This window comes from Octopus bimaculoides, chromosome 13 (assembly GCF_046866305.1).
Source record: "Octopus bimaculoides isolate indiv1 chromosome 13, ASM4686630v1, whole genome shotgun sequence".
NCBI lineage: Eukaryota > Metazoa > Mollusca > Cephalopoda > Octopoda > Octopodidae > Octopus > Octopus bimaculoides.
This window is the reverse complement of record NC_142940.1, coordinates 12,387,383-12,407,877: the sequence shown is the minus strand read 5'-3', so window position 1 is coordinate 12,407,877 and position 20,495 is coordinate 12,387,383. Positions and strand designations below refer to the sequence as shown.

General features: G+C 34.5%; 1 long non-coding RNA gene across 3 annotated transcripts in view; it reads left to right on the top strand.

Annotated features, from left to right (window-relative positions):
* LOC106883779 (uncharacterized) overlaps nt 1–20,495 on the top strand; it is a 373,449-nt gene that overhangs the window by 239,822 nt on the left and 113,132 nt on the right. The gene's annotated exons all lie outside the window — the stretch shown is intronic.

Below are 20,495 nucleotides of genomic sequence, written 5' to 3'. Positions count from 1 at the left end.
TTCTTCCAGGGTCTGTGGTACCTGTACCGGGGCAATGCACTTCTCTATAATTTCAACCTAGTAACAAACTGCTCGAGTGATATTAGCAGTAAAATTGTCCCTCGCTTTCTCTACCGTCTTGGAAGTCGTAGGAAGTACTTGCTTCCTATGACTTTAGTTCGTTGGTTAAGCTAACTGATAACGTCACAGACAGTCATTTAGAAGACATCGTAAAAATGAATGACGCTGTGCCAAGGGACCTTGAATGATCCCTTCACTTTGAAGGGCATCCATCGGGTCTTCATGAAGTGCTTGGAGCGCTAAAACAAGTGCATGCACTAACGTCAGACGTTCCTATTTTAAAGAAGATTAGAGCTTTGCACTTCTCGGAAATTAAGAAAAGTCTCTCCTGAAAAACGTCTCAAATGTTCTGGAATGCAGCTTGTATAATTAATGTTGTACTCATTTAGACTGCGTTCACTTTTGACCCATTTCTTATGTTATCTGAAAGTTAAATGAATTATATGTTATAACATGTGGAACACTTTAATTTCGTTATCCCGAAGCGATTATTTTGTAGCTATATTAATATACAAATGTTATACAAATTAAAGCTTAGTATGTTTAATATTATTATCTATATTGAACTTCTTTCAACGGATTCGTTGATATAGATACAAAATCAATATTTGAGACATAAAAATTTAATTAAATTTTCGAAAATTTATTCGAAACGACGTTCTTTTCGTGTTAAAATACCAGTAAAATTGCCAAATTAAATATCTATGTTCTGATCAAAATTCCATCAGTTATTTGATGTTCAATAAATGATGGGCATTTTAATGCCCAGAAGTGCGAATTAAATGGTATGAAACACTAAACCCTTCTGTCACTGATAGATAATTGAGAATAAATGTCTGAGTTTTTCGATGAGCGTATACATTTCATGTCATTCTAACTCCTCAATAATCAACCAAATTACAACGCATTATACAGAGTAATACCTAAATCAATACACGGACAATCCTAAATGGAGACGAAAAACTGTCAAACCCCTTACGTATTACATGATTTCAGTCACCTCATACAGAAATAAAATTCACAACACGATGTCATTATGATGTGTATCTCAGCCTAGTGGTGATGTATATCAAATTAATGGAATGTAATATAAATGGCTTACGAACATTAAACATGTAAGTTAGAGATTCATATGCATCAAAACTATCTTTATTAATTTGGATATCATAAAACTATAATACATATAATATTTGCTATCTACCACTCATTAGGAATAGCATAGTTAAATATCCTCCAACATCCTAGGTGAGGTCATCAGGTTATTTCTTGTTGTGTTGTGTTGCAGTTCGAGGTCAGAAAGGCTTTTCACTGCATAGACTAATCACATCTCACTGAAAACAATTCCTTCACATTCTACAAGTCTTTCTACTATGCACACACGAACACACACACACACACACACACACACACACACACACACACACACACACACACACACACTTCAGACGTGCGCACATACATGCATATATATAGACACAAACACGCGCCAAGTGCTTCTTACCTGTTAAAAACAGGCCTTCAAGAATGTAACTGGAATTTTCCTTATCTCCGGTACACAATCTGCCCACGTATTACAGAAATAGATTTTCAATGGATAAAGTTCTAGTAAGAATTATATTAGCCTAAGTAAGGCCTGCCCTCGAAACTCGAGGATCATCAGCACAAAAATTGATTTTTGTCTCATTAAATTTGACTGTGATCCCTTGATTATCGTGGGTCTTACGTTTCAAAGACCCTCCCGAGATAGGTGAAAATGCGCGAAGTAGAATTGGAGTGCATAAAATATTTTTTTTTATTTTTTTATATCTCTGCTTAGGAGAAGACAGGAGCAAACTCATTCCTCTGTTATTTTAGGTAGAATAACAACTTCTGAGATGTATCGGGAGAAATATTCTCAGTAAAAAAAAAAAAAAACGAAAACTAAGGAATTATCATTTGTGCTTATAAAATTGAAGACGGAACCAAGATAGAATCTGAATTTATCACACGTATTCCTGGATTTATTATACATGTGTGATACTGATCATGGGCCATAGAAACACAAGACGCATCGCAAGCGATGATGTAAAATTGTTTGTGTTCTCATCTGTCGTAGGGATTAGGCAAGCCAGGTTAAGGTACATTGAAATGGAAGCAGTAAAAATAGATTGAACTGCTAATGATATCCAAATACCAAAGATACATAACATATCTCTGCCCTACAGAAGGAACCGAGCAAAAGGGCATGAAAGTAAGGATACGTCGCAGAAAGTTTCGTTACCATATCCGCTGGAGTAAATACTACGTTAGAGGTGTATGTATGTACGTATAGATATATGCTTGTATTATGTATGTATGTATGTATGTATGTATGTATGTATGTATGTATGTATGCATTATGTATGTTATTGTTCAGTTTTATTTCAAGATTCCTTACCACAAGAGAAAGATCTGGTTTCTAACCTACATTGAATGCGTCTTCATTGGAATTTAAACAACATCAGGGTATTTTTGTTTGTATGTATGTATATGTGCAGATGTATATGTGCTGCTTTATGTATGTACTCTTATGCATATAGTATTTAAATGACAAACTTCTGGAAATTGTTACAGATTTTTACAGTTCCAGTGATGGATTAGATCTGTAGTCTTCAAATTAGCTTTTTCCTTTCTGGTTTTGAGAAGCCTATGTATGTATGTATGTATGTATGTATGTTTTGTACGCTCCTATGTAGCCATGTGTGTATGAACAGTGGATAGATTCCACTGAAATTAGATAAATAACCTTCGAGCAGATAGTCAGCAGCGCCGCCTGGCTAAGGCTTGGCTACTCTGCATTGACAAGGGGCAACACCCTGAAACTAGTCTAGTCTGCAGATGCCAAACCAGCAGGGGGACACTGCTGACCTCCCCTGTTCGAAGGTTATAAAGGACACAGGTTCGTGTGTCACATAGCTAGCTAGAGGCGATGGCTTCTTGGAGCTAATTCACGGCAGCTTTCGTCCTAATTTTGGGACTGCCATGTTGGCTTGGCGATAACTATTAATTTCCAGTACCGCTGCCGTAGTCTCCTTTAGAGAGACTTAGAAATATTAATAACTCTATTTCTGAAAACCAGTGGATAGATTCCACTGAAATTAGATAAATAACCTTCGAGCAGATAGTCAGCAGCGCCGCCTGGCTAAGGCTTGGCTACTCTGCATTGACAAGGGGCAACACCCTGAAACTAGTCTAGTCTGCAGATGCCAAACCAGCAGGGGGACACTGCTGACCTCCCCTGTTCGAAGGTTATAAAGGACACAGGTTCGTGTGTCACATAGCTAGCTAGAGGCGATGGCTTCTTGGAGCTAATTCACGGCAGCTTTCGTCCTAATTTTGGGACTGCCATGTTGGCTTGGCGATAACTATTAATTTCCAGTACCGCTGCCGTAGTCTCCTTTAGAGAGACTTAGAAATATTAATAACTCTATTTCTGAAAACCAGTGGATAGATTCCACTGAAATTAGATAAATAACCTTCGAGCAGATAGTCAGCAGCGCCGCCTGGCTAAGGCTTGGCTACTCTGCATTGACAAGGGGCAACACCCTGAAACTAGTCTAGTCTGCAGATGCCAAACCAGCAGGGGGACACTGCTGACCTCCCCTGTTCGAAGGTTATAAAGGACACAGGTTCGTGTGTCACATAGCTAGCTAGAGGCGATGGCTTCTTGGAGCTAATTCACGGCAGCTTTCGTCCTAATTTTGGGACTGCCATGTTGGCTTGGCGATAACTATTAATTTCCAGTACCGCTGCCGTAGTCTCCTTTAGAGAGACTTAGAAATATTAATAACTCTATTTCTGAAAACCAGTGGATAGATTCCACTGAAATTAGATAAATAACCTTCGAGCAGATAGTCAGCAGCGCCGCCTGGCTAAGGCTTGGCTACTCTGCATTGACAAGGGGCAACACCCTGAAACTAGTCTAGTCTGCAGATGCCAAACCAGCAGGGGGACACTGCTGACCTCCCCTGTTCGAAGGTTATAAAGGACACAGGTTCGTGTGTCACATAGCTAGCTAGAGGCGATGGCTTCTTGGAGCTAATTCACGGCAGCTTTCGTCCTAATTTTGGGACTGCCATGTTGGCTTGGCGATAACTATTAATTTCCAGTACCGCTGCCGTAGTCTCCTTTAGAGAGACTTAGAAATATTAATAACTCTATTTCTGAAAACCAGTGGATAGATTCCACTGAAATTAGATAAATAACCTTCGAGCAGATAGTCAGCAGCGCCGCCTGGCTAAGGCTTGGCTACTCTGCATTGACAAGGGGCAACACCCTGAAACTAGTCTAGTCTGCAGATGCCAAACCAGCAGGGGGACACTGCTGACCTCCCCTGTTCGAAGGTTATAAAGGACACAGGTTCGTGTGTCACATAGCTAGCTAGAGGCGATGGCTTCTTGGAGCTAATTCACGGCAGCTTTCGTCCTAATTTTGGGACTGCCATGTTGGCTTGGCGATAACTATTAATTTCCAGTACCGCTGCCGTAGTCTCCTTTAGAGAGACTTAGAAATATTAATAACTCTATTTCTGAAAACCAGTGGATAGATTCCACTGAAATTAGATAAATAACCTTCGAGCAGATAGTCAGCAGCGCCGCCTGGCTAAGGCTTGGCTACTCTGCATTGACAAGGGGCAACACCCTGAAACTAGTCTAGTCTGCAGATGCCAAACCAGCAGGGGGACACTGCTGACCTCCCCTGTTCGAAGGTTATAAAGGACACAGGTTCGTGTGTCACATAGCTAGCTAGAGGCGATGGCTTCTTGGAGCTAATTCACGGCAGCTTTCGTCCTAATTTTGGGACTGCCATGTTGGCTTGGCGATAACTATTAATTTCCAGTACCGCTGCCGTAGTCTCCTTTAGAGAGACTTAGAAATATTAATAACTCTATTTCTGAAAACCAGTGGATAGATTCCACTGAAATTAGATAAATAACCTTCGAGCAGATAGTCAGCAGCGCCGCCTGGCTAAGGCTTGGCTACTCTGCATTGACAAGGGGCAACACCCTGAAACTAGTCTAGTCTGCAGATGCCAAACCAGCAGGGGGACACTGCTGACCTCCCCTGTTCGAAGGTTATAAAGGACACAGGTTCGTGTGTCACATAGCTAGCTAGAGGCGATGGCTTCTTGGAGCTAATTCACGGCAGCTTTCGTCCTAATTTTGGGACTGCCATGTTGGCTTGGCGATAACTATTAATTTCCAGTACCGCTGCCGTAGTCTCCTTTAGAGAGACTTAGAAATATTAATAACTCTATTTCTGAAAACCAGTGGATAGATTCCACTGAAATTAGATAAATAACCTTCGAGCAGATAGTCAGCAGCGCCGCCTGGCTAAGGCTTGGCTACTCTGCATTGACAAGGGGCAACACCCTGAAACTAGTCTAGTCTGCAGATGCCAAACCAGCAGGGGGACACTGCTGACCTCCCCTGTTCGAAGGTTATAAAGGACACAGGTTCGTGTGTCACATAGCTAGCTAGAGGCGATGGCTTCTTGGAGCTAATTCACGGCAGCTTTCGTCCTAATTTTGGGACTGCCATGTTGGCTTGGCGATAACTATTAATTTCCAGTACCGCTGCCGTAGTCTCCTTTAGAGAGACTTAGAAATATTAATAACTCTCTCTATATATATATATATATATATATATATATATATATATATATATATATATAAGCGAATTGACTGGGTCGTTAAAACGACGACTCGATTATCGTGCGGTAATCATTCCAACTCTCTGCATTACAAGTTCAAATTACGCCAAAGTCAATTTTCCCGTTCATTCTTTAAGAGTCGATAATAATATACATGGAGCGGAAAGCTTGGACGAGCTGGAAAGCCTAAGCATAAAAATACAATGAAGAATAAATATAATGAAGAATAAATGCAACACCAAACGAACAACAAATACCGATTTCCAGTTGATTACCAATGAAAATTACGGAGATAACAAGTGAAATATCTTTATGCCAAATAACCCTTCATCTCCTAATAGTACTAACACGCGTACTAACATACCGTCTTGACATGAAGAAAAAATGATAACTACAGATGAAAATTCATAAAGATCGTTGAAAATCCGAAAAGGAAAAATTAAAATATTACAGAGAAATAAGCCACAAAATAAAGAAACATTGGAAGAGGAACACTGTCTTCCGAACAACAAAGGAATAAATTCCTTCTCAGGAAATTACAGGAAAACATGAACAGAACAAATATGAACTAAGATTCACCGGTCTTCGAAAAACCAAAGAAAGAGTTACAAGACAAAATCTCGCATTTGTGGGTCCATATAATCTCCAAAGAATTTATAAGGATAGAGAAACTGTTACGTTTAGAGAATAAACAACATGCAAAGAGACAGATTGTTAATAAAATTAAATCTATTAATATTACACTGAACTTAAAACAGAATAGCCTCAAAATATTGGTGTTTTTCAACATCAACTTTTCCCCAAAATGCTCACTGGTGCATTCGGTTGCACACGAAGACAATTTCAGAAATGGTTAAGTGAATATCATCAGGGAGTGCCCAGAATCACCTTAATCAATAATCTTTCGTTTCATTCCCTTAATATTATGCTTCCAAGTATAAAATTTTCTGTGCATATAGATGCACGTATATTTATATCTATATTTAAATCTATATATATCCATTGACTGTGTGAATGGGTGTGTGTATGTGTGTGCATTCGTGCGTACGCTTGTGTATGTATCAGCATAAATGTATAATATATCTTTTCGTAATTTCAAACTTTTTTTTTTAATACTCCCTTTTATATATTCTTCCTGTTCAACATCGTAGTGATACTTATCTATATTTTGAATATAGTCGAACAATTCTGTCTAATAATAAAAAAGATACGAGCTGGAAGATTCGTTATGACGCTAGATAAAATGGCTAGCAGCAGTTCTTAATTTCGACGTTCTTAATGCAAATAGCGTGAAGATCAACTTTGAATATATTTACTCCCAGGTCGATAAAATTAAGTACCCACCATGTACTGGGTTCGATAATAATGTAAATAACTCTTCCTTAAAATTGCTGACATTGTGCCAAAATTTGAAACCATAATAATAATACTAATGTTACTACTACTACTACTACTACTACTACTACTACTACTACTACTACTACTACTACTACTACCACCACCACCACCACCACCTCCACCACCACTACTACTACTACTATTACTACTACTACTACTACTACTACTACTACTACTACTACTAATAATAATAATAATAATGATAATAATAATAATAATAATGATAATAATAATAATAATAATAATAATAATAATAACAATAATCCTTTATACTTTAGGCGCAAGGCCTGACATTTTGGCAACGGGTGGTTGTCGATCGTATCGACCCTAGTGCTTATCTGGTACTTATCTCATCGACTACGAAACGATGAAATGCAAAGTTGGTATTTAATCTCAGAACGTTAATTCGTACGAAACGATGCTACCTATTTACTGCCTTAGTAGCAATAATAGTATTAATAACTAACACGGGGCGTCGAACTGGCAGAATCATTAGTTCACCGAGAAAATACTTAGCGGCATTTCGACCGTCCTTCCGTACTGAGTCCAAAATTCGCCGATGTCGCATTTACCTTTTATGAATTCGGATAATGAATGTAATCGACTTGCCATCTCTCAGGAATTGCTGGCCTTGTGCCAAAATTTGAAACCAATATTAATAACTACGGCTGTTATTATTATATACATGTGTTTATTATTGTTGATTTTGTTCTTCTATGTTTATCTGAACATAAAATATTTTTCCCTTGGGTAATGCTTTCGTTTATGATTACTCAACGACAAAATACTTCCGTTTTTTTTTTTTTTTATCAACAATTTCTGCGGAATATTTCATGTAAACGTCATTATACGGGATAGAAATTTTTTTCGTCTAAATACTTCCTTCAACAGTGATAAAACGTTAGTACGATTGTCATTGTCTTTTTCTTTTTTTTTTTTTTACATTTCTTTCCAAAACGAACACCTCTCTGTGATATAGCATAATGATAATAATAATAATAATAATAATAATAATAATAATAATAATAATAATAATAATAATAATAATAATAGTAATAATACTAATAATAATAATAATAATAATAATAAGCGTAGCCTATACCCTCCCTCAACTTTTGCAAATAAATGACAAATTTTGAATAAACATCCTAGAAATCTGACAATTATTCAAACAGACACGGTTTCAAGCACAAATATTTAACTATCAAAATACAAAATTACAAACAAATATAAAGTTGTGAAACCTCATTTTGAATCAATGTAAACAATAACGTTTGGAACAATGACAATGGATCTTTGATAGCGTTTCGAGCAAAAGGAAGTTGTTTTATGTGAGCCCTATCCAGGCGAATGAAATATTACGTGAAAGGTACGTTACAAAAATGTTCGCCTCCTTACCTGATAAATTCACCCAAGGAATATCAATAACTTATATGTCATACATGTATTATCCAGGAAAAAATTTGCGCCGAAGTTAGTTCCAACTGAAGCAGCCGTAAACCGAATAGTCTACTTTTTAGTGCTAACAATAAAAGCTTGTAGAGAACGAAACCAGTAAAAAGTCTAAATATTTATTACTGATACACGAACATTCGTCTTACTCTGAAAATATTGCAGCGGTGGTCAAATCCATTACCTATAGTAATAAAGATGCTCTGTAGTGTAATTATAAATAGATTCTAAACGAATTAAGCAAAATATATTACACAATGGGCCATTTAAATGAAATGGGGGTTATTAAACCTATGATTAGTAGATGTCCTGCAGTCACTTGATAGTATGTCAATGCAAGTTATGGTGAAGGTTATGAGAAGATTTGTCATTCCGCAAAATGTATGGGCATGTAGGGGATAAAAAGAAATCTTAAATTACTGGTAGCATGCCACATGTATTCTCATATTCTCACCTATTCTCCTGTATTAATAATGTCTGTTAACAGAGCTTAAAAAAACATAGATCAATACGCAGATTGATCACAACAAAAATTTGAAGAGGATGACAACTTATAGAACAGGCAATAACAATGTGAAAAATGAAGAATCTTCCCTGTACAAAGTTAATAGAGATGCATTCAGAAAACAAAAATCATTAGACAATTCTCAGTTACAACATGGCACAAGTATCACGATTATATTTCTAAGATCATTGTGTGATATATAACATGCACGTTTTTCACAATGATGTCATTGCAGGTAGTTCAACATCTCCGTGAACAATGGACAAACATATAACATAAAAAAGATAAGAGAACAAATTTGTCAGTTTACACCATAAACATGTATCACAATCAAAACAGATTTAAACAATCATCCTCACTATTCAAACTTCAATGTTATGAATGGGATAATACAACTTCAGATTTGGCCTCACAACTAAGGAATCCTCTTAACCTATATAAGGGAATACTTTCAGTTCACGATAACTGTAGAGTGTGTTATAACTTTAATAGGTCTCGGCAGTACACAACACATATACATCCACAGTATTCAAAGAAAAGGAATACTAGCATATCAAATCCACAGTATTCAAAGAAAAGGAATACTAGCATAACAAGCAATATTGTAGGTGCTTCCCAGATTATTTCAGTTCAGTTAGCTACCATTTTTTCACTGAAGATCAGAACATCAGCTGAGTTTAAACAGTAGCGCGTTTTGCTGCAATATATAGACAAATATAACATATATTATGGAAAATAAATACTGAAAATGAAAACCCATGTGCAGACACATGTTCCTGTAGCAGTGGATAATGCAGAGAATGCTAATCATATCTTTCCTGAGACATCCTGAATACATAAATCAGAACAGTAATATCATACCATTGCCAAGTATGTTCGCTTTATTACTCAGTGGAAACAATCGGATAAGACACCACAACAGATGTGGAGTATCGTAGCAGTAGATGATAAGTGCTAATCTAAATAAAACGAATCGCTATTAAACTGTAATTGTAAAGACGATTGTTGCAATCGGTGAGAAAATTTCGATGTAGGGCAGATTCACTGACACAGACAACACATCAGAGTCCGATGCGGTGAAATGTAGTAGTTTCTTTCTTTACAACTATGCATTGATGTTTTATAATTTAAAAACAAAAGAAAGCGGTAATCATGTATGATCTTCATAGGTGCACAAAATACAGTGAGGAAACGTGATAATTATTTAACAAAACGTAGTCGCATGCTCAAAATGCCATTAGCTCACGTTCAAAGTCTTGAGAAGACTAAATTCAGTTCAACAGTTGTCACCAACCTTCAGGAATGCAATAACACATTTTGGCTTGGAAGAATGAAGTTTGTAAACTTAAAACCTTGGTTTTCGATAAAACATAAATTGTGAAAGCATAATTTGAATAGACAAAGTTTGAAAAGTGTTTCTCAGTTAATTAAAAAAAAAAAAACGTTTTTGTATCGAATTTGATAAAATATTCGTATTAGATTATCAATGTTTTTATCTTTCCCTTCTCGCTCGTTTTTCACTATATATATATATATATATGTTACGTTTGTAAGCGTGTTTGGCTGTGCATCAGTGCAGGTGAATCCATGTATCATACATACATACACATATATATATATATATATATATGTGTGTATATCTTAGAAAGTCAACACGGGCATATATTTTCCACTAAAGAACCAAATGAATTAAGATTAAACGCAGTAAAGAGTTAACATTCCCATCCTATTGCCTCGTCTATTTCCATAGATTCATTTTACAAGAACTATTAAAAATATATTGAATTGATCCGGCAAAGGCTCGTTTTCAATCTCTACGATTATTTGACGCATTTTATTCGCTTTTTGTCCATTTTCAATAAGATTCTAAAGAGTTTTATTTAAATTACACCATTTATTTGTATTCGTACCATTGCATCAGATAAAGCCTTTGTTAACGAGAAATATGTTTGCTATCATATGAAGGTTATTATTACACTGTAGTCATAATATCCGAAATATCTATTCAAACGGAACAAAGAGAGGTTATCAGAAACGAAACTAAACAGAACAGAATATGTGACTCTCATTTTGTTTATTCCTTCTTTTCATTCTTTCGTTTCATCAACACTCAATTCGCCTATTATAAATGCATACGTCTTATTTAACTAACATGAACGAAAATGAAGATCTCCAACCATCTTCTTCAAATAATTTCAATTTAGCTAATCAAAAATTTAAGGTTGATTAAAATTAGATAAAACAGCTTGAATGTAATTAGATAAAGCATAATTTTTGCATTCTATTCACTTGTCCATTCTTTCTTTATTAGTATATATTCATATTTTTCACATATCCTTAAATTGACAAATGGGCAACTGTAAAGCATGTTGAACATATAGTGTGTCGTATGCCAATGAACCTGTAAAGGAACGTATTATATCAATTATATTCATAGATTGACTTTGAAGTATTTCATGTTTTCTTAACTATTATCGGGTATTATATAATCAAGTTTGATCTTGTCATACATGAACAGCAATGCTGATATCTCTCTTTTCTCTTTTGTCTCTCTTTCTTTCCCTCTTACATTCTCATCTGCCATGATTTCATTTCATTTAATAATAGTAACATGACAAATGAGATGAAATAGATTGATAATAGCTATTCTTCTATCAGCAACTGATATTAATCTTGTTTCATTCTTTCTGAAAACATCACGTCAAATTGAATTCCTCAGCAATTTTTGTGAGCATGTAAGTGAAAATTATTCTCCTCTAAGTGACTAAGACGTTTACCGTATTTACTTTTTCTCTATTACTGCCGATGTAATCTTCTACGCATCTGCTTCCCCGCTACGCACGCACATACGAACAAGCACACGCGCACTCCTACACACATAAACATGTATGCATGTGTATAAATATACATATATATATATCTGTGTATATATATATATATATATATATATATATATATATATATATATATATATATATATATGTGTGTGTGTGTGTGTGTGTGTGTGTGTGTGTGTGTGTATGTATATATATATATATATATATATATATATATATATATATATATATATATATATATATATATATATATATATATATATGCATATATTTATAAATATAATTAAGGGATCAGCAAATATTTGCTTCACCATATACCGAAGTTCAGAAATAGCAGCCAAAAAAGCTGTGAATCCCACAGATAGCATCACTTGTAACTCACAAAGGCAAAAACAGGAAGAAAAAACAATATATGCATATATATGTATATATGCATATATATATACATATATACATATGTATACACCCGAGCGTCATACTAATATATACTTTTGTTATTTACACCACCTGTCCTCGTCTGTTGTTATTATTTGTATATATATATATATATATATATATATATACACATGTATACATATATATATATATATATATATATATATATATATATATATATATATATATATATATATATATATATATATATATATATACATATTTAAATATATATGTATGTACTGAGAGGGGGAGATATGTAGGAAGTGCAGTAAGAGAAAGGAAACCGAGGTGTACATATATGTAAACTATCGCACGTATATAGGCTGAATTTGATATTTCGAAGGACATCATAACATGATGCATTAACAAGCTATGAAACTCGCACTTAATTTCGTGTCTAAGTAAAGTCTTTAAATTCTTCCTGCTATATTCATATCAGTTTTCCAGTTCTGTAAATTGTTGCCAGAAGCTACAAATTGCTAGCGAGTAAGAAGAAAGCCACACCTCAACAGCGGCAAAAAAAAAAAAAAAATCGCGGAGCCTACATATGTAATGAGTTAGTAAATATATTTACCTATATTAATTACATTATTAATTGAAGTAAGAATAACGAACAGAATGCAGATCTATTTATATTAGGGGAGATTAATTTAGCTGTTTACTTTCCTTATTGTAACATGCTTTGCAAATATGATTCAACTTCTAAATAATCTACAATACACGGTTTTAGCATTAGCGTACATCTGTTTGCATAGAAATCTAATCGTTGATAGGGTAGAGAGTTTTAAACCCTATATGTCATACTTTAGTTAAGGTACTCCCTACACATTGTGATACTAAATTGTGTGAGTGGCAACATAACGATATACAAGCATATTGATTAGCGGAAATGCGTAAGACCGGAAAAATACATGGAAAAATATATTTCCTGTAGATATATATAAAGAGGAATGGATTATAATGGTACTAATATCTTTCATCCGAGAAGTCAACTTTTTGAGGCAGAAATGGGGCGAAACGAAAATACAAATTACCATTGAGAAAATATTTCCTTCCACAAGTTTCTCATACTGAAACATTCGATTACTTTTAATCGTGTTGAAATTAGACAATTATGCAATCTAAAACTGAACCTAACATTACTATAGAATGTGGAGCATTAGATTAAAAGAATCTCTAGCGTCCCGCACTGCAGTCATATAGTATTCTCTTACGACCTTTCACTCTCTGAGTCAAACTGGCTAAGGACAATGTTGCGTTAAATATCTTCACAGCGATGCCCATGCATGGCATCAGCTCAACAAGCGAAACTATTAAGAGATGAAAATGGCAATAAAGGAAAAAAAAACAATAAACATGTGATATCATTTACTTAATGATTTTCTGTTAACCTGCGACACCCGTCACACAGGAACGAATAAAGTTTGATGACATATACCATGATTTCGCTACTTATTTGTTCACGGGGACAATAGTCACCATATTGTAGGGTAGGTAAGAGAGGTTGGACACAGCCAGTAGAATATTTTGGCCAGATGTGGTTGGTTTTAAAGATGAAGGGTTAATGTTTCTCTAAATTATACGGGTTATTTTGTATATTACCTGTTACGTTTTTATTATCAAAATTATTCAGTGAAACGAAATGTGAAGTTCTTAAAGGATTCTCACTTTCCTTTGAAGAAATTTATATCTGTCTCTTCATCCTCGTGTGTCTTACTTCTCGATGCTTTCAAACTTTAACTAGAATGAGAGTATTTTGTTGTATATACTGCATCCAAAGAGCTTGATCAACGTGAAGTAAACGCGTTGTTCATGGAGATAGCAGACTGCCAGGAACAGGAATTGAACTGAAGTTATTACGACGGTGATCCGAACACACTAACCACAAGGTCATGAGCCATTCATACGTTGCATTAGAAATTGCTTTGAATTGATATTATATGATTAATATAGAAGAATATGTAAGCAAACATATAATATGTATATATGTATACATACATACATATCAAGAATCTTGCAAAACAAATATATAAACGTATATATATATATATATATATATATATATATATATATATATATATATATATATATATATATATATATATATATATATATATATATATATATATATATATATGTAGTAGTAGTATAAATGTTAATAAAATAAATACTCCTTGAGGTACTAATTTCATACGTTATGTAAACATAATACTTGTTCACTGAATCAGATTTTCCAAGCCGATCGCTATCGAAATGACAGTAATGAGATGAAGTGAATCCCAATGTGTAAGGCAAGTTAGACATTATTTAATCATATATTGTTATTGGTGATGTAGACAATAAGATTTAACAATACTTGGTTCCTTTTCTACAGCTTAGTGGACTGCATCATTATAGGAGGTTAGGTTATTGTCAAGAGCTTAAGCACAGCAAGGGATAATCTAGAGTGTCTTCACTTAGCATTGCAGATATATAAATAAATATTTATGTAAATTCATGCGAACGAAATGCGGTTTCAATGGAGAGCCAGAAAATAACTGAAGGATTATATATATAAAAACAATATTTTCACTACTCCTGCTACTGCTGCTATTGTTATTGCTACTGTTACTACAGTTACTAGTATTACATCTGCTGCTACTACTGCTACTACTACACGTGCGTGCGTTGTTACAAACGCTTTTTCGAATTTTCGCTGTTATTTTTTCACGTTTCTTTAATTTTTTTCCCTATTAACCTACGAATGCATCTATTCTAAAGCTACTTCTTCTTTTAAGTCTGCTCCATCCCCCATTTACCTGTATCGATGAGTATTTTATGTGTCATGATTAATTTTCCAATTTCACCTTTCTTGTTATTATTACATAACATATAAAATATAATATAAAACACGTGTAATAACAGTAGGGATGTTCTTAAATGCCGACTAACTAAGTGTAACTTACGTAACAAACCTGTGAACAAAACTTAATTTTTTTTTAAACTAACATGTAATAACGTCGTACGAAATAATAAGCAGCCGAACAATTGCGATATGTCGACGTTATCTGACTTCTAGTGCGGTATAATTTTCCACATGTAATTAATACAATATTGCTGACCAGGATTCGGCCAAATCATTCATATAATACCCATTAGCAAAGATATATATTCCGCTACGTTATTACTATTTCAGTCCAAAGATTGCAGCTATATTGCAGCTATGTTTCTGCTTTACTCTTATTTCTTCTTTAAGCCCATATATCGATCTAAATTCTTATTTGATTTGGATATATATATATATATATATATATATATATATATATATATATATATATATATATATATATATATATATATATATACTTGTATTACATTTAACATTGTTTATACAATCATTAATTTTTACATTAATGGATGACATAACACAAGACAGACATCAACCTGTTAAGCATTCATAACTGGTCGGGTAGGAAAACAAAACCAGGCAAAAATTGTTGCAAATATGTATTGAGAAAATGGGAAACAATAAGCACATACAAATTTACATGTGTGTATTCATATATATGTGTTTGTGTGTGCGTGTGTGTGAGTGTGTTTGAATGTGTGTGCGTGTATGCGTGTGTATGTGTATAAACACGCACACAAACATATATATATCATGTAACGTCTCAAACAAGCTTACGCATGCATATAAGGACACGTAGACACCGACAAGCTCACATGCGAATATTGATTTTAGGTTTGGCACAAGGTCAGCAATTACGAAGGAATGAGTACGTCGGTTACATCGACCCTAGTACTGATCGGAAAGAATGATAGGTAAACGATCTACGTGCTATTTGAAGGTAGAACCTTAAGATCGGCAAAATTCAGCCTAGCATGTTACCAGGCGTGCTAACTATTATACAGTCACGCTATCTAACAAACATAGAAATATTGCTATCATATTTTGGAAGCTAGACGAGGATATCGATCTCAGTGCTCCTCTTGTAGTTATTTTATCGACTCTGAAAGGATAAAATGCAAAGTCAACCTCTGCGGAATTCGGAAAGAGAATTTCAAAACGGGCGAATTGTCCTTCAAACTTTTGCTTGGCGTTCTAACTGTTCTGCCTGCATGCCGCCTTTTAAACATACAAATATGTTTTCATTCAAAGCACAAGGACCGTAATTTTGGCGGATGGGGCCAGTTGATTACATCAAACACTGCACGCAGCTGGTACTTAATTTATTGACCCCGAAAGGATGAAAAGCAAAGTCGACCTCGGTGGAATTTGAACTCAGAATGTAGCGGCAGATAAAATACCCCTAAGTATCTCGCCCGGCGTGCTAACGTTTCAGCCAGCTCACCGCCTTTAAACATACAAATTTTAACAATATGTGGAACATAAGTAATGCATGTTCCCAGTTTGCAGAAAATCAGATGAAAAATACGGCCGTTATAATCTTTTACATACACACACATACAGGACGTGATTTATATTATAGATATAATAAGAGAATATTCTATTCTACTCTCGGCTCAAGGTCGAAATTTTCGGGTAGGGGCCAGTCGATTAGATCGACCCCAGTAGTAACTGGTACTTAATTTATAGGGAAGAAGTCACACAAAAAACAAAAGACGCAGAGAGGTGGTGTACACAACAAACAGCTGTATTAGTTTAACGCTAGGGAAGTGAAAATATCTTTAACGTTTCGAGCCTACGCTCTTCCACACAAAGGAACACACCGACCTCGGTCTCGGGGAATTTGAACTCAGAACGTAAAGACTGACCAACTACAGCTAAGCATTTCGCTCGGCATGCTAACATTTCTGCCTGTTCGCAACCTTAAGACATACAAATATTAACAATATGAAAGTGAGCCCGAACGTGTAGCTGTAAATTTAGATATGATATAATATTTTCTACTTTAGGCACAAGGACCGAAATTCTGAGGGAGGGGGGGCAGTCGATAAGTTCAACACCAGGACACAACTGGTACTTGATTTATCCACCCCGAAAGGATGAATGGCAAAGTCAACCTCGACAGAATTTGAACTCAGAACGTTAAGACAGAAGAATATACGTATATATATTCTGTACGTGTGTGTGTAGGTTTGTCTGCCCTTCATCCACCATCGCTGGACAACCGATGGTAGTGTTAAAGTTTAAGAAAGAATAAGTACTAGGCTTACATGAAATAAGTCCTGGGATCGATTTGTTCGACTAAAGATGATACTCCAGCATGGCAGCAGTCAAATAACTGAAACTAGTAAATAATAAATGAATACATACATGTAACATGTATATATGGATATAATTAGAATTATATATATATATATATATATATATATATATATATATATATATATATATATATATATATATATATATATATATATATACATATAGATACATATGCAGTACATATATAAATCTCTATATATGAATATATATATATGCATATACACACACGTACGTACATACATACATACGTACACCTAATGGAAATATGTATAAATGCACTTTCGTGTATATATGTAACTTAATGTGTGTGTGTATGTGTGTGTATGTATGTGTGCGTGTGTGTGTGTGTGTGTGTGAGGTAGTAGTTTTTCTAATATCATTCATTTTGTTGTTACTGTTAATGTTGTTATTAATATCACGCTTTATATTATTTTTATTGTTATCAACTTATTGTATTTTAGTTATTTATTTCATCTGAAATCGTGTTTCCATCTTCGTATATTTGATTGATTCTGTTTATATATCTGTTTGTATTTTAGTTTCAATTTTAGAAAACAACAGATGAAGTTCGTTGTTTGTTTATCTATATATGGGTTTTCAATTTTTTATGTGAGAAATTCAGCATGTAATTATTATCTTTTCCCGCCTATATCTATTTTAATTCCGTGATCATCCTATCCTTCAACTTTATCTTACTCTAGTTTCCATGTTCTACGCTTACTCCCATAATATGTCTATCTGTTGCTTATTCTTTATTTGATTTTTGCTTTAGTCATCTGCATCTGAAACTCGCCTGAAATATTTTTTAACGCCCCCGCTTTCATTTCCCACAGCTCGATATATTCCTTATTGCACATTTTCTCTCACTTTCCCCCTTACTCATTCTATACATACATACATACATACATACATACATATATGCATTCATACAGACATATAGACACACACACATAAATACAGAGATATATACATGCATATCCATACATTACATACATAATTACATACATACACACAAACACATGCATACACATCAATACACACACGTATTTGTGTATGGGTGCATTCATACTAGATATTGAACAATAAAGAGAGAAATGATTACTCAATACAATAAATTCTTTAGATAATTAATAGGAAGGAGATTGGTTACTTATGTTACGCCATGTAGCTCACCGCAAAGAGTGGACTGATGAGGAGTAACGGATCGCAACAATTGTTATTTAGAAGATCTATCGATAGGAAAGAATAATTTAATATATAAAAACTTTCGAGTTAGAAAAAACCGTTGAAACTACCAACTAGAGACTTCATTACCGTCGTGTGCTCAGGTCAGCGGATCCGTTTCAAGAAGAAGAACAAGAAACCTCCTGTGAGAGATGAAAAGTGGAACGGCTATTGGGAGATGACTGCAGATTTACCATTGTGCCAGGGACTCTTTCCCATCCCAGTTACGAAAAAAAACGAACATTTTAATGTGGTGTGAAGGAAAGAATATTGTAAATCTAGTCGAGTTAAGATAACATAGACGCCGCTCGAGGAATGAGAAGACGCAGGCTAGAAAGCAGAGCATTTTCCAATCGAAATGGGGTGTAGAGGGTTTGTTGGTCAGAGTGTGAAACGACTGTTGTTATCGTTAGGCTTTCCTCATGGTAAGGTAAATACCACCATGACTGATATCCAACCTACAGTGTAGAAGTCTAGCCACTGGAGTTGGTTAAAAATAGACCGTAGGTAAAAGGGTATGGCTCTCTCTCTCTCTCTCTCTCTCTCTGTCTCTCTCTCTCTCTCCCTCTCTCTCTGTATATATATATATATATATATATATATATATATATATATATATACATATATATATATATATATATATATATATATATATATATATATATATATATATATATATATATATATATATATATATATATATATATATATATATATATATACATATATATATATACATATGCGTTTTATTACAGGTTACAGATACGAACCCGTTTCTTTTTATATACAGAAATACTATCGATTGTCCTTATTAATTTGTCTGAATCCCTTCCTGGACGTGAGAAGATGAAAGTAAATACAAATAAATTATTTATATCGGCCGACAGTTTCTCAAAATATATCAAAATTTTTCGACGTATATATAATACATAATTTAATGGAATCTCTTCATAAATTCATTCCTTTTAGTTTCAAGTTGGCCTTCATATATATATTTACAGGAAATAGTTGAAAATTCATCTTAGTTGCAGACGTTGCGCCTTATAGGAAGGATGTATCGGTGTGCAGCAAACGAATTTTGAAAACCGAAATTAAAATATCTGATGTTATTTAGTTCCAGTCTCTAAGTGCATTCTCTCTTTCAGTCGTCGGAAGCTGTACTTATGTCTAGACCAGTTAACAAACTAGTGAAATCAGAAATGTGTATAGACACATGGAAATAAATTCACAACGATATATCACCAACACCACCATCAACACAGTTTTGAAACCTTTCATTGAGAAAACTGATCGATTGTCACCATTTTAAAGTGATAAAAATGATAGATAAATGTGTGAAAATTTATGCGGCAAACGAAAGGGATTGGCTGTACTGGCATAGGAAAAATACAGAGATTCTACCAAATGTAATACAAAAGTGAGCAAGCTTAATTCATTATCTGCTTGTATATATTGCTAGAATAACTCTTCCACCATATTAACTCTTCTTCCTTTCCATTGTCCTTAAATTACGTGTTACATTGATTCTTGAGAGCAGGATATTCAAACACCACTCGACGAAAAAGGTATTTTACGCTGGTGGTACCATATTCAAAAGCAATTTGCAAAGATGAATGATATTTAAAGAAAGGGTGCAGGTGTGTCTGTGGAGTAAAACTTTTGCTTCCCAACCGTGTGGTACCACATAGGTCCCACTCGCTGGC